Source organism: Hydra vulgaris, chromosome 02, assembly GCF_038396675.1.
Source record: "Hydra vulgaris chromosome 02, alternate assembly HydraT2T_AEP".
In the NCBI taxonomy this organism is placed as follows: domain Eukaryota; kingdom Metazoa; phylum Cnidaria; class Hydrozoa; order Anthoathecata; family Hydridae; genus Hydra; species Hydra vulgaris.
Genome location: NC_088921.1, coordinates 1,667,931 through 1,682,500, shown reverse-complemented (window position 1 = coordinate 1,682,500; position 14,570 = coordinate 1,667,931). Strand labels below are relative to the sequence as shown.

The following is a 14,570-nucleotide window of genomic DNA, read 5'->3' as shown; positions in this document are numbered from 1 at the left end:
TAGTACACAATGACATTTATAAAAGAAGTTTCTCAAAAAAATACAAATTTTTCAGCTTTATATTACAACTACACTTATTACTCGTTTTTATTGCATTTGTAACTTCCAATTTATTTTATTTAACAAGTTGATGATGCTGATGTCTATAAGTCATTATTATTTAAAAATATCATATTTTATGCTTTAAAATTTTATTTGAATTATTTTTTACATTTTCACACAAGATATAACAAATCATATATATATATATATATATATATATATATATATATATATATATATATATATATATATATATATATATATATATATATATATATATATATATATATATATATATATATATATATATATATATATATATATATGTATATATACACACATCAGGCCTTGTTACGAGATTTCGCTGCGTAGCGAAAACGCGTAACGCATTTCTAAGTAACTCAACTCAGCAAATATATTTTGCATCGTTAGAAGTTATATTGCGTCACTAGCGTCTTTTCAAGTACCGCTTTGTAATTAAAGTTATTTTATTAACGCGTTAAAAATCATACAAACAGTTAGTTTTTTTCTCACTAGAACAAAAGAATAAATAAAATCTAAGTTCTTATTTAATAAATCATTTCTATTATTTTTTTCAAATATAAACTAAATTTTATTTTGAAAAAAATATTCTTTTCATGAAACGTAAAATAATGTTTGTTTATTTTCTTATGATTTTACAGTTGGTTTTTGATTATTTTATTAACTGTTAATAAATTTTTTCTTATTTAATTTGTGAACTCTTTTTAATAATGTTTTTTAACAATAAAGAGTTTTTTTTTGCTATTTATTAGTTACCGATAACATATTCGTGATCATAATTTATTTTCATAAATTAAACAAACGTCATTAAAACTTTACGTTATTGAATTAACAATAAACAAAATATCTTATTAATAAAATATTTACATAAAAATAAATCGTGCATTTTTAAACTATTATGACAAAAAATAATTTTTACATTTAAAAGGAATTTATATATTTAATTCCTTAAGATAAAACTTAAAACACTTTACTTATTTTTATCAACAATAAAAAAAATTATTAAACAAACTGTTTTTTTAACAAAAAATCTATTAGTTTACAATTGTGGTTAAATGCTTTTACTTACTTCTTCAGAATAAACGTCACATAATCGATATCAAAAGATAATTAAAAATATTCTAAAAGATATAAGTTTTTGCGTAACGCAAAACTGCTGAACGCGTAGGCAAATCGCCTTTTCGCAAGCAAAATGCAAGCTGCGTAACGCTTCTTAACAAGGCCTGACACATATATATATATATATATATATATATATATATATATATATATATATATATATATATATATATATATATATATATATGTATATATATATATATATATATATATATATATATATATATATATATATATATATATATATATATATATATATAATATTTGTCTTTTTGTAAAAGGCATTTTTAAAATACACGAATTTCAATATGGGTGTAAGTGAAAAAGAGTACGATACTTTAGTAAAGCATAAAAAAAATTTTATTTAAGATTTTAATAAGCTTTAGGTTGCACTTTTTTTTTCTTTGCAAAGTTTTAGTTACCGATACTGTGTACAAATCATGCAAATCATAACTTTATTATTATTAATTTACCTTACAAATCATATATATATATATGATTTAGAAATCATCAAGATTGGCAACAAAATGAGATGTCCTCCGTTGTCTCCTCTTTCATCATCTGGAAGAGCATCTCACAATAAAGGAGAGCATTCATCATACTATTCAAGAGCTGATTGTTGTGTGGAATAAGGCAAGAATCCCAACACAAAGAATTGATTCTGGAGAAAGAAAACTTCGGAAATTATACGATTCCTATCAGCTTCTAAAAAAGAATCGAGCTACAGACCTAGAAAGTTGTAGAATTAAAAAACAGATGTTCAAGGACACACTTTATGAGCTTCTTGACTTGGCAACTAAAACCGCAATGGAGACAATAACCGTTGCTGAAGATAGGCAATTTCTTGCAATGCAGCGAGAAGATGTTACCAGCTTCAGCATGGTCGGAGTTGATATGAACCTACTGGCAAAGGAAGCCAGAAAGAGAGCTCGAGATCAAGCATTTGATGCAAGATTATCAAAACAGCAACACTCTAGTGGTCCTGTCACAGCCAACATCAGCAGCTCAGAAGACAGTTGAAACAGTGATGATGACCAGAGTTTTGAGATTCTGTCTTCCGCATTGCAATCTATTTCTTCTACACCAAAGCCAAATCGTCTGAAAAGTATTGTGTCAAGCCCAGAAGTTGCTAGAGCTTTGGACAGACTTTACGCTGACTGTTCAAGAGAAAAAAGATCTAGTAGAGCTTGCATTGTTTGTGGCATTAATTTATGGACGTTTTTGGCAAGAAGCTCCCCTGGCTGCAAATGCTCCGTTTAATGATGCTAAAATGCTGAAACAGTTCCAAAAGTATCCAAACCGCACAATCGCCGTTGCAGCTTTTACTGCATTTTCTCGACACCTTTGGTTCTTCTAAGAACATCTTATAGGTATGGCATTTTTTGATACTTGGCTTGATCTGGATGTGAAGAGGGCCATGGTAGTTAACCTCCAACTGCCTAAAACAACTCAAGCACTGAAGAGAGTAGATTCCAAGAATACCGACTTCAACATTTGTGACTATGAGAACCTATAGTTTATTCAAGTTAGTGAGCAGAGGCCAAAAACTTCATTTCAAAAGATCCTAAATATTGGGAAGACAATGAATCATATCAGAAGTTGGCAGAGAGAGTCCAAAGAATGAAAGTTGTTAATGACAGCGCGGAACGTGGAATTGCATTAATTCGACAGTACAACGAATCGATTACAAAGGATGAAGAACAAAGTCAGTTCCTACTTAGTTTTGTTCAACGTCACTGCCAGCTATATTTACTTCATCCAAGGCAGCCATGTTGGCGAAAAATGACAAAATTGTTGATTAATAAACATACATTTTCCAACATATTCACAATATTCTTGCTTGATATTACATTTTTGTTTAAAAATTACGAAACATAGAAATACTTTAATGAAAATTGATCAGATGACCTATATTAATTAGATACTTTGCAAGCATTCATATTTACCTGATTTAAATTGTTACTTTCTTTAATTTTGAAATTTGATATTAAATAATAGTGAAAACTTAAATTTTTTGATTTATTATCATAGTGTTCAAAAAGTCAAAATTTATAGCAACCCCAAATATTATCAAATTTGCTTCAAATTTGGCTACAATATTGCAAATATTATTAGGAACAAAGGCAGCCTTGTAGAGAAATGAATTTCAATAACTTATAATTTTGGACCACCTTAATATATATATATATATATATAAAAGATCCTAAATATTATGAAAGCTGCTTTCATTAATAGTTATAATGTTTAAAGCTGCTTTCATTAATAGTTATAATATTAAAATGCTATGCAATACTTTTTATGCTTATTTAATTTTTTAGTAAATATTGATTTGTTTTTTAAAAGTATAAATTTTATTTATCATCTTATTTGTTATAAATTATTGGCTAAATAATAATATTCGTTTTGTTTTTATTTATTTGCTATTTAATTATATAAATATTTAGACCAAATAATTAAACTTAAATCTGACAACAAAACCACTATCCAACATTAAAGTATGTAACACACCTGGAGAAGTCAAAATAGCAAAAAATAAATCAATTTGGGGTAAGTACTTGATAGCTGGCTTGATGACAAAAAAAGCAATCTGCACATCCCTAATTGTTTAACAGGATATCAAAGGTCTTTGAATCAAATTCTACAAGTTAAGGCTGTAATAACCATTATCTTTAGCAAAAATAGACTGCACAGCCTCTACCACAACTACATTGACTATCTTATATATAAACTCATTAAAATGTTCAACAAATAGACCTTATATCATTATAAAATCAAGTCAAAAAAAAATTGCAGAAAAAAACTTTATAAATGCATATAAACATTACATCAAAAAATGTTTTTTATTAGATATAAATGTTTTTCATTTGTGTATCATTTAAACAAAAATAAAATATTTGTTTTTTATTACAAATGTCTTCTACCAGACAGTAGCAGTTTATAACACCCATGGTAAGCAATCATTTCTGGCCGTTACTTGACCTAGGACCCCAAGACAAGGCATAGTAAATATCAAATTTATTTTCTGCTTGGCATTTTTTTTATACAATTACATAATACTTATGCTTTTTATGACTAATAAATTAAGGTAATACAAAACTTATGTACCAATTTTATTATAATTTTTTTGTAAATATTGTTGCAAAAACTTGAACTTTTTGCATTTCCTGAGTATCTTTTTGCTGTTCCCTAATAAAAATTTGTTTATAAATTTAATATTACCTTGACAAGGAGTACTTGTGTTGCACTCTTGTGTCTCTGATAAAGATCAAATATAAGATCCAAGTCCAGAGGAACATGTTTTAAACCGAGATGTTGTCGGAGAACCACTGTCTAATCTACGGCTTTCTGACATGCACCCAACTACTCCATTCAGAAAATGAGGCTAATGAAAAAAAAAAACTATTATTATATATAACATTGAAAGCACATTTAAATTGGCAATCTGATGTCATTCTGATTTAGGGAGCTGTTCAGTACATACATTAACTAATGCAAGTAGAACATGGAATAGAGCTCTTGCCATGTTAACTGAGCGCTTGGGTTGGGGCAGCATTAAGATTTTTCGTTATTTTTTATTTTTCTGAAAAAAAACCATATAGAAACAATTTTTGTGCGGAAAATGTATATTAACAGTGTCATAAAAAAACAGGGCACCATTATTTATTTTAAAAAACAATTAGATTTTTATTAAAAAAAAAATTTTTATAACTTATTTCTTAAATATAAAATTAGAACTACTAACGAACTATATACTTTAATAAAACCAAAAATAATTATCAAAAAATTATTTAAACTGTTGAAACTGCGGAAGAAGTAAAAACTTATATGAAAAAACTAAATACATTTTTTGTAATAAGGTAAAATTGATTGTAGCATTAACTTATTTTAATTTTTGGTTTCCAATGATAGATAATATATTTACATCATTTTAATAATTAAAATTAAAAATTAAACGAAAAAAAAAGAAGGTGATGCCTCAAAATGACAAAAGGTAAAAAAAGAGTTCTTTAAAATTTATATTTCAAATTATAGTTTTTAACTTTATTTCAAATTATAGTTTTTAACTTTATTTCAAATTATAGTTTTTAACTTTTAAGTTTTAAGTTTTTATGCGGTAGTTGTGTAGTGGTAGAGCACTCGCTTCATGAGCGAGAGGTTCCGAGTTCGATTCCCGCCACGTCCCTGGTAGTACTGCGCTCAACCTGTTTCTCCGCACAGCGGCCTTGTTCGTCAAGGTTCGTGTTTCGGAGTTAAAGAGTTGAGAGAGGGTTATAACCACAAGTAGCCTCTTCATCTGTAGTGGCCTTCTCGGCCTTGGGGAGGTGAATTATAAAAAAAAACAAAACATATAAAACTACATGTGTTAGATGTAGTTTTATATTGTTTTTATGTAATATTTTTGTCTTTATAAAGTTTTACATCTAGTTTTATGTTGTTCTTTTGTAATGGTTTTAATTTATCATATTTTCAAGATACAAAATATTTATATTTTTTATTTAAATAAAATTTTTTATCAATTTTAAATACAGTAGAAAAATATACTTAAGTTGCAAAAATGTTAAAGTTAGATGTTAGATTCTGCTTATACAAAAATTCATCTGTTATGAGTAATTATATAAAAGTTATGTTATATGTATATTATATTAACTTATAATGTGTGCTACTGCTGTGTGTTGTTGTTGTGATGTTGTTTTTTTGTTATCTTTTGAGTTGATACACATTCAACTTACCTTCACACTGGTGTCTTTTATTTAAAATGATAAATAGGTAATTTCATTACTAGATCTTATTGCTTTTAATCATTCACTAAAAGCCAAGACAAATTATTTTGCAATATATACAATTTGTATTATAAAACTAAAAACTCAATGCCAATACAAATTATTTTATTAACTAAAAGCCAAGCCAAATTGTTTTGTCATATATACAATGTGTTTTATTTCAATTTGATTTTTTGTCTTTAGCTTTGTTCATTAATTGATTTTACTATGAACATTTTGGAATTATGATGTACCAGCATAAATTATTTTCTAAAAATTAACATGAAATAATAATATTTAACAACTACTACTCTAGTAAATCGCAACAGCTTTTCTCTATTACATTGATTTTCATATTTTTTATATAATGTTTTTCATATTTATTTACTTATTTGTTGCATTTTTTATTTTAGATTCATCAGATGATGTATTTATGTAGTATAGAAGAACAAAATATTGTAAAGTTTTGTGAACTAATAATTTTTTAAAGAAATAATATTGAAGTTTGCGTAAAAAGTTTACAACATTTTTTTTTTTACTTTTTCTGTGTTTAGCGGTACGTTTATTATTAGAACTGCAGGTTTTTAATAATTTTTCTTCTTATTATTGCTAATTTATTTATTTAGATTAATTTTTTTAAATAAAAAAATTTAGAAGTTAATTTTTTTTTAAACATCACCTTGCTGATATATATATATATATTTTTTAAATCGTAAGATTATTGTATAATTTATGTTAAATGACAGTTTGTTATATATAAAAATTATTTGTGTGTGCTATTTAGAGTAGAGAGAAAATTATATAGAAAAGATCACAAGATTCTTTTAAGATTTTTTGTTACTACTTTCAATAAAAAACGAAGTTTAAATTGATGATATTAGGCTAGAAGCAGATACTAGTTTAGAAAATGGAAATGTTAATAGGCAAGTTAATCGTCGCAGAAATGAAAGAGATAGACTTAGGCGAGATGTAATTAATAATCAACAAAATGCTAGAAATACTCCCAGACACAAAAGCATGCATTGTATATCAAGAGGTAACACTATTCCAGTTTATAATTATTTAGGTGAAATGAAATATATTTGTCAGCATTGTGGTGCTAAGAAATTTCCTGATGAAACACATTTTTTATGTGGCCATAATGGAAAGGTAGTTTTGTTGCAACCATTTCCACAAGATTTACAAGATTTATTTAAAGAAAATTATGCAGATGGAAATGCTATCTGAACTTTTTAAACTATATTAGAAATTATAATGCCTGTCTTTTTTTACTTCATTTAAAGCTGATGCAGTTCAACCCATGAATCATGGGCCGCCATATTTTAGAATATGTGGTCAAGTTTTTCATCATACAGGAATCTTAGGCCAAATCAAGATGTTCTGAAGATATATTGTCAACTATACATCTGTGATCCACTTGCAGCAGTAAATTTTAGAATGCAACAACATGGTAATGATCTTTGCTTAAATGATTTAATGTTTCGATTGCAAACTATTATTAGTGAAGAGAACCCATTTGCTCTTGCATTTAAAAACATGGCTGAAGTGGAAGATGAAGAAATTCATCGAGCAACTATAGAAGGTCGCTCAGTGTCAGTTGTGAAAATGTCTTTACTTGAAGGGCAAGATAGACATCGCTATAAACTCCCTTCACATAATGAAGTTGCAGTTGTATTTGTTGGTGAAGATGGTGCACCACCTGCTTCCAGGGAAGTTGTTACTTACCCAAGAGGTCATCTCTTACTATATCAAGTATGTCTGCCAACTTAGATCCTATGGTTTATCCTCTATTTTTTCTGAGGGGTGATGCTGGTTGGCATAATCAATTGGTTCACAACGCTGAATGTGCTAGATTGGTTAGAAATCATGTTACATTATCTCAGTATTACATTTATAAACTTTCGGTTAGACAACTTTTTTCTTCACGCTTTTATGGCAAAATACTGTTTCAGCAATATGCTATTGTTGGGTATGTTAAAATTGAAGGCCAGCGCCTTGCTTTCATCAAAAATAATCAAAACAAACTGAGAAGCGAGCAGAATGATTCCTTACATGAACATGTAAACAACCTTGGAAATGATCATGTTAGACCAGGGTGTGTTGTAGTTTTGCCATCAACTTAAGCAGGAAGTCTTAAATTTTTGTAATTTTTTTGGTGTTTTATTTAATTTGTCTTAAGGCACATGAAATATAATTTTGCCAAAAAAAGTTAAATAAAAAAAGTAAAAAGTCGTTTCTGGACAACAGACGTTTTTCCTTTGAACATTGTGGAGACACCAGACCTTTTATATTGACCTAACTTTTATTTTTAGTTAGTTTTAGCTTCAGTTATCTTTTTTCTTACTTTAGACAACTTTTTGGGAGAAATGAGGGGAATAGGTAAAAAAAATTATAATTATATATTTATTTATGTGTAAATATTATTTTATACAATATTCTGAGGTATATTTTTTTGTCTTTAGTGTCTGGTAGAAGCGTTACTGGTAGGGTTGTGTTTTATATTTTATATATTTTGTATGAAGAAATATGTTCAATAGGTGGAGGAATTATTTAATAAATGTGACATTTTTTAACTGTTCGTGTTTTACTCAATTTTATTAACCATTAAGTTTAACCTTTTTGTTTAATTTACTCTCATTTTTATATTATCATTATTTTCAGCATCGTCTTCTGTTACCTGTGAAAATGGTGAGGTTATGTTTTATATTTTGATTAAATAAAATTCCAAATATTTATAATTTTTATTATATTCTTCTATTTATAATTTTAGAGTCGTTAACATTTGAGAGCTTTTGTAATTTTAGATTCACTAACATTTGAGCACTACAGAAATTATCGCTCCCACCACCCAGGGCCTCTCTTGGAGAGGTTCTTCAATAAGTGATGTAGTAATGGTGGTATGGATGAGCCCTCCTTCAAATGGAGGGCTCATCCATACCAGAGTGTTGGGAGACACCGAAAAAAAAAAACAGCAACCAGAAGGTTGTAAATGTCTTCTATCTGTAAAGATATTTATAACTTTTTTGTTGCTGCTTTTTCTTTGGTGATTTTTTTTATTTCTATTTTTTTTAATTTGTAATTTTTTTTATAGTAATATATTATGTTGTATATTTGATTTGGTCTTTTTTAATTAAAATTTTAATTGTTTTTTCATCAATTAAACAACACCAACAAGCTGCATCATGACAGCAACTGAAGGATGACAACAGGTTACTGAAAAGCAGGTAAATTGTTTTCCAGTTTTTTGTTTATTTTCTTTTATGTCTACTTATCTGTTACAATTTTTATTTTAGGTTTGTCATTTTATATTGCATTAATGTGTCATGCATTAATGCAATATAAAAGATCAAAGTTTACATATTTTTTTAAATTTATTATACACATGTTTGATTGTAAATTAATTTATTTTGTTTGAAACGTATTTGCACTCAATTGCTTAGTTATTTATAATAAACTTGGTTATTTTCAATAAATTTACTTAGTTGTGTGCATTTAACATTTTTAAGAATTTTCTTTTTTAAAGAAAAATGAATCAAGGGGATACCAAAAATATTAAAAACTCCTGTATAATATAAGTTAACTTCATTTTAATCTTAATAATTAATTAAAGTTCATGTTATAAAAAATATTACAAGAGTTTAGATGATATTTTCCTCAATTTAAAGCATGATGAAGTGTTATTAGTTTGTTTCAGTAACTTAAAACGTATTGTGTTGAACTTAGCAATGTCGAGGAAAATGGTTCTGCCTTACATTGATATGACCCATGTCAGTTGTAAACTGCTCAAGTAATGTTAAATAGTAATTGGTAAATTAATTTACCTCCTCATACTTTTTATGTTAATTTTACAGATGGATTAATTTTTTCAATTTGAAGGCAATTTTCTAAAAGGGTATTGGTTAAGGTTTTGCAACTTTAAATTGTGGAAAACAGCCACTATAAATTAATAATGTACCAGACCGACCATTACCCGTATTATGGGTTGCTTTCTGCTAGTACTCATAATGTCTTATGTAGAAATAATCAATGTAATATAATAAAAGTATAACTAAAAATAAAATCTTTAAAAATCGTTTAAAAAATAATTGAAAATTAATCAATGAAATAGTAGTTACAATTTGCAGATATTTAAATATAGTACATATATTAATCTAAAATTAACCTATTTAAACAAATATTAATAATAATAATAATAACAATTGTAAATAAACATAACAATAATAATAACATTAATAATAAATAATAGTGATAATAATAACAACAATAATATTGAAAAAAATTGATTTTCTGCTCACTTAATTTAAAACTTATGTGGTTTGTTATGTTAAACAAGTCAAAATGCATTTTGAAGGCTTTGCTACTTGTTTATTTTGTATGGTATAAAAAATACAGTTCGACAATATTTGGTAATGATAATACTTTTATTTAGATATGTTTAATGTACATCAATTAACTGTGTGGCGAGGGTCTAATGTTAATTATTTTAATTATTTCTTTTCAAAAAAAATTTCAAACATTTTATTAAAGTTGCTATTAAAACAAGTCATGAAGTTTTTAAATTATTTTGATAATTTGCTAGTTTTAACCACTATTTTTGATATTATAAAATTGAAGTTTTTAGAGTAACTTGTTTGTTTTTGTAAATTTTTTAATAAAGTTTGTTTTTAATAGAAAAAGATTTAAATGTCATTTGTAATACAAATTTTAGTTTTGATTTTAATTTGTTAGTTAGATTTTGTAGGGAGCATGTCGGTCTAAAATTTTTTCAAAAATTAAAAAAAAAAATATTTGTAGATTAACACCATCATCATTTTAATATAGAGTTTGAAACTGATATGAAGAACTTTTTTAATTAATCTAACTTTTATCAAAAATCATTAAACATCAACTGTAAGCTTTAGTTTGAGATCAAAAGGGTACCTAATAACTATCTAAGTTTACTTAAGCTTACATAGGATGCATAAAAATTAATTGTAACTACATACTATATTGCAATTATAATTATATATTATAACTATATATATAACTTATAACATATGTTTCACAGTTAATAAATATTTGTGATTTAGCTGTTATGCATAATAGTAAGATTAAAAAGGATTTTAAAAATTATTAGTAATATTATAAAAGTAGTTACAATTACTAATTGTTATAGAAAAAAAAATGTCAAAGCGCCTGTCCTGTTTCATTGATGTTGGTATTCGTTGCATCCAGTACATTTTTGGAGGCCCTGGGTTCAAGATTTTTGTAATTTTAGAAACTTGCTAACTGTTTTTAATTCCTTTTTTGAAAGCAAACAAAATAAAACTACAATTAAATAATTAAATTCACGTGGATTATAAATGTATTGAACTTTTATACCATTTAATATTGAATTTAGTTCAAAGAAAACAGCATTTTAACAAATGAAATAGCATTAATCTTGTAATGTATCAAGACTATTTTTAAGAAAAACTCATCCAAAAGTCATCCATTTGCCTAATTATCAGTTGATGTTCACCAGAGATATTATTCTCTGACCTGGTTTAGTACAAATACCCTCCACCAACAGTCAATCTTTTTATTTAGAAAAAAATATATATATATATATTTAAGAAAACTTTTAAGAAAAAATTTTATTAAAAAAATTATTTTATCATACTATAACATACTTTTAAAGTTGTAAGGGTAAAATGAGCATTTTTTGACGTTTATATATAGTCATGTTGTGAAGTGTTGAAAAAAGGTTCAGTGCTGTTTTTTAAATAACTATTACTTCTAATTTTGACTAAAAGGCAAAATTAAACATTACGCATATTATTTTTTATAAAAAACTCTAACTAGGTCTATAAGAAGAGCATATTAATGAAAACAAGAGGTAACAAAAAAGTTGAAAAGCTTTTTTTATGCTTCTTATGAAACTTTTTAAAACTACAACCATGTTTAAAATAAAGATACTCATACGTATTTTATCATTGTTTAAAAAAAAACATTAAAGTGCTTTAGGTCACCATTTCAACATGTTACAAAGTACGTTACGACCGTCAAGATTTTTCCATCACGGCTTCTAGACTTAAAAAAAAAATTGTTAAAGCGCGAACGATTTAATTCATTTCAAACGATTTACATCATTTAAACCAAGTTAATTAAGTAATATAAATCAATTTTGTTTATTGTTTAATTTGCAGTTTGTTTATTCATTTTATTACTAAACTTGTTAAAGTTTTTTTTGAAACTATGAGTAACGAATTTCAAAAAAATGATGTGAAGAATTTTTTTTTTTTGGAAATAAAAACTTTTAACAAAAAGGCAAATTTTTTTTAGATTAAACGTTGTTTATAATTTGTCCTGCAACGTTTTTGTTCAATCGATTTCGCGGTTGTTTTTTTATTTACAACATTTTGCGGGTTTTTTCAAATAAATAACAGAGCATATATCACAAACAGCGGCCGTTATATTTAATAACATATTCAAAAATACCAAAATCAGATGCTGAAAGATCGAAAGCTTATAGAGCAAGAAACAAAGAAAGATTATCTATGGCGGCAGTTATTGACACCAAGAAAAGAAAGCAAACAAAAAAATCAAGCGAAGGTTTGCAACAAAAGAGCCATCATGGATAACCTTGATAATGTTATGAAATTTAAATTTTTTAACACAATTTAATAGGTTTTATAATCATTCATCGTTTTTTATGTCATTCATTGCGTTATTGGTTGTTTTTCCTTTTTGGCTTTTTTGTTACGACCGTCACAGTTACGACCGTCACGACATAAAACTTAATAAAATTCTAGGAAAACTTCAATCAAAAACTATGAAACTCACCATATAGTAAGTTCAATATGTAGTTGAAGAACAAAGCAAAGGATTTTTTTTTTTTTTACTGTGTAGATGGTTGCATAAAGATTAACAAAGTTTATTTGTTTAGATTTGTCATAAAGTAAGCGTTACAACGGTCACGCTACGTTGAGTGGATTTTTAATTTAAGTTGAACACTTGAATGATTTAACTTTTGCATACTAAATTGTATAACAGTATTTAACATTTCTGGAAATTTTTATGTAAATACCATTTTTGGTTAATTTTTAATGGCTAAGAAAGCGTCAAATGTTACGACAGTCACTTGCGTGGAATCGCCCATATATAATTAATATATATCGACTGCTTTTAAAATATATATCAACTTCTGACTTAGGTTTGCACTATCCTTATTTTTTGTTCACTTAAAGAATAATGAAAAAACTTTTTCTTTGTCTTCTTTGAAAAAAGTGTCTGAATTAAAATCAACAATTTAGAAAATATATAAAAAGTTTTTTTATACAATTTTTTATGTTTACATGATTCCAAATTACAATTTTTAATTTCATTTATATGGAAAATTGTCAACACTGTTTCAATTACCATCTGGTTACCTAAGATTATATATTGCATTATATATAGTATAACTTAAAATTATATAATTATATATTTCATGATATATAGTATAACTTAAAGTTGTATAATTATATATTGCATTATATATAGTATAGCTTAAAATTATATAATTTATATATTACATTATATATAGTATAACTTAAAATTATATAATTTATATATTACTTTATATATAGTACAACTTAAAATTATATAATTATATATTGCAGGGCTTGTGATGAAACAGGCGCGATCGCGCCGCGCTTGTGAAATACGCCCATGAACGGTATTTTTAAACCTTCGAAGCGCGATAAACACTGCCCCCTCAGCATATAACGAGAGTATAACATCACGCTCGTTTAAAAGTTTGGGACAGAAAAAATAATAAGCTTTTATATGGTTTTTTTATAAAATATTTGAAATTAAATTTTTAAGGTAATGATAAAACTTGTTGATTTAACAAGTCTGCCTTATACTTTATACTTATATCCTTATGCGAAGTACTTATATAAAATATAAGCATTACGTGACTTGCTTTCTGCACGTGACTTTGCTTTATTAAACAATATTATACTGAATAAAGAAAAAAATATTATATTTATATGTTAGAAATAGCATGAAAACTTTTATCTTTACATTTTAAGTGAAATGCTTTTAAATAAAGTAACAAACTACTGATAATAATTTTAAGTATCAATGAAAGTTGTTTATAATTTTTTTAATTTATATTATATAAATTATATAACTATTCATTTTTTATAATAAATATTATTTCAAAAAAAAAAAAAATTATTTCGGTTTTATAAATGACTTTTTTAGACAAAAGCTTTTAATGAACTTTATATAAGAATCATTAGAGTTAATATACTTGAAAAGATAAAAAAATTTTTGTTGAAAAAAATGACAAATGTTTTTAAAAGCCGTTACAAATAAAAAACCTTGATCTTAACTAATGTTTTAATACTATCAAAACATTTTTAAAATTACTGCTAATGATTTTTTATATAAAGTAATAATGAATGTTACACATATTTATATATTTATTTTTATAATTACGTATCTTTTTTATGATAAATGTTAATTTAAAAAAAAAAAAAATGTTCAAAGGGATCCCACGCTGCCTTGACTAGTTGTGTTCATATAAAATAAATTTTTCATAAAAAAAACTTTGGGCTAAACTTTTTTGATTAAAAATATTAAATGTATATCAGCAAA

The 14,570-nt window shown here is 25.9% G+C and overlaps 1 long non-coding RNA gene across 1 annotated transcript in view; it reads right to left on the bottom strand.

Annotated features, from left to right (window-relative positions):
* LOC136076637 (uncharacterized) overlaps nucleotides 1-11,316 on the bottom strand; it is an 11,946-nt gene extending 630 nt beyond the window's left edge. The window contains exons 1-2 of the long non-coding RNA XR_010636446.1: nucleotides 11,139-11,316; nucleotides 4,423-4,585 (exon numbers count right to left, since the gene is read on the bottom strand). This is a non-coding gene — a long non-coding RNA (uncharacterized LOC136076637). The remainder of the gene's footprint in view (nucleotides 1-4,422; nucleotides 4,586-11,138) is intronic.
* Nucleotides 11,317-14,570: the final 3,254 nt, after the last annotated feature.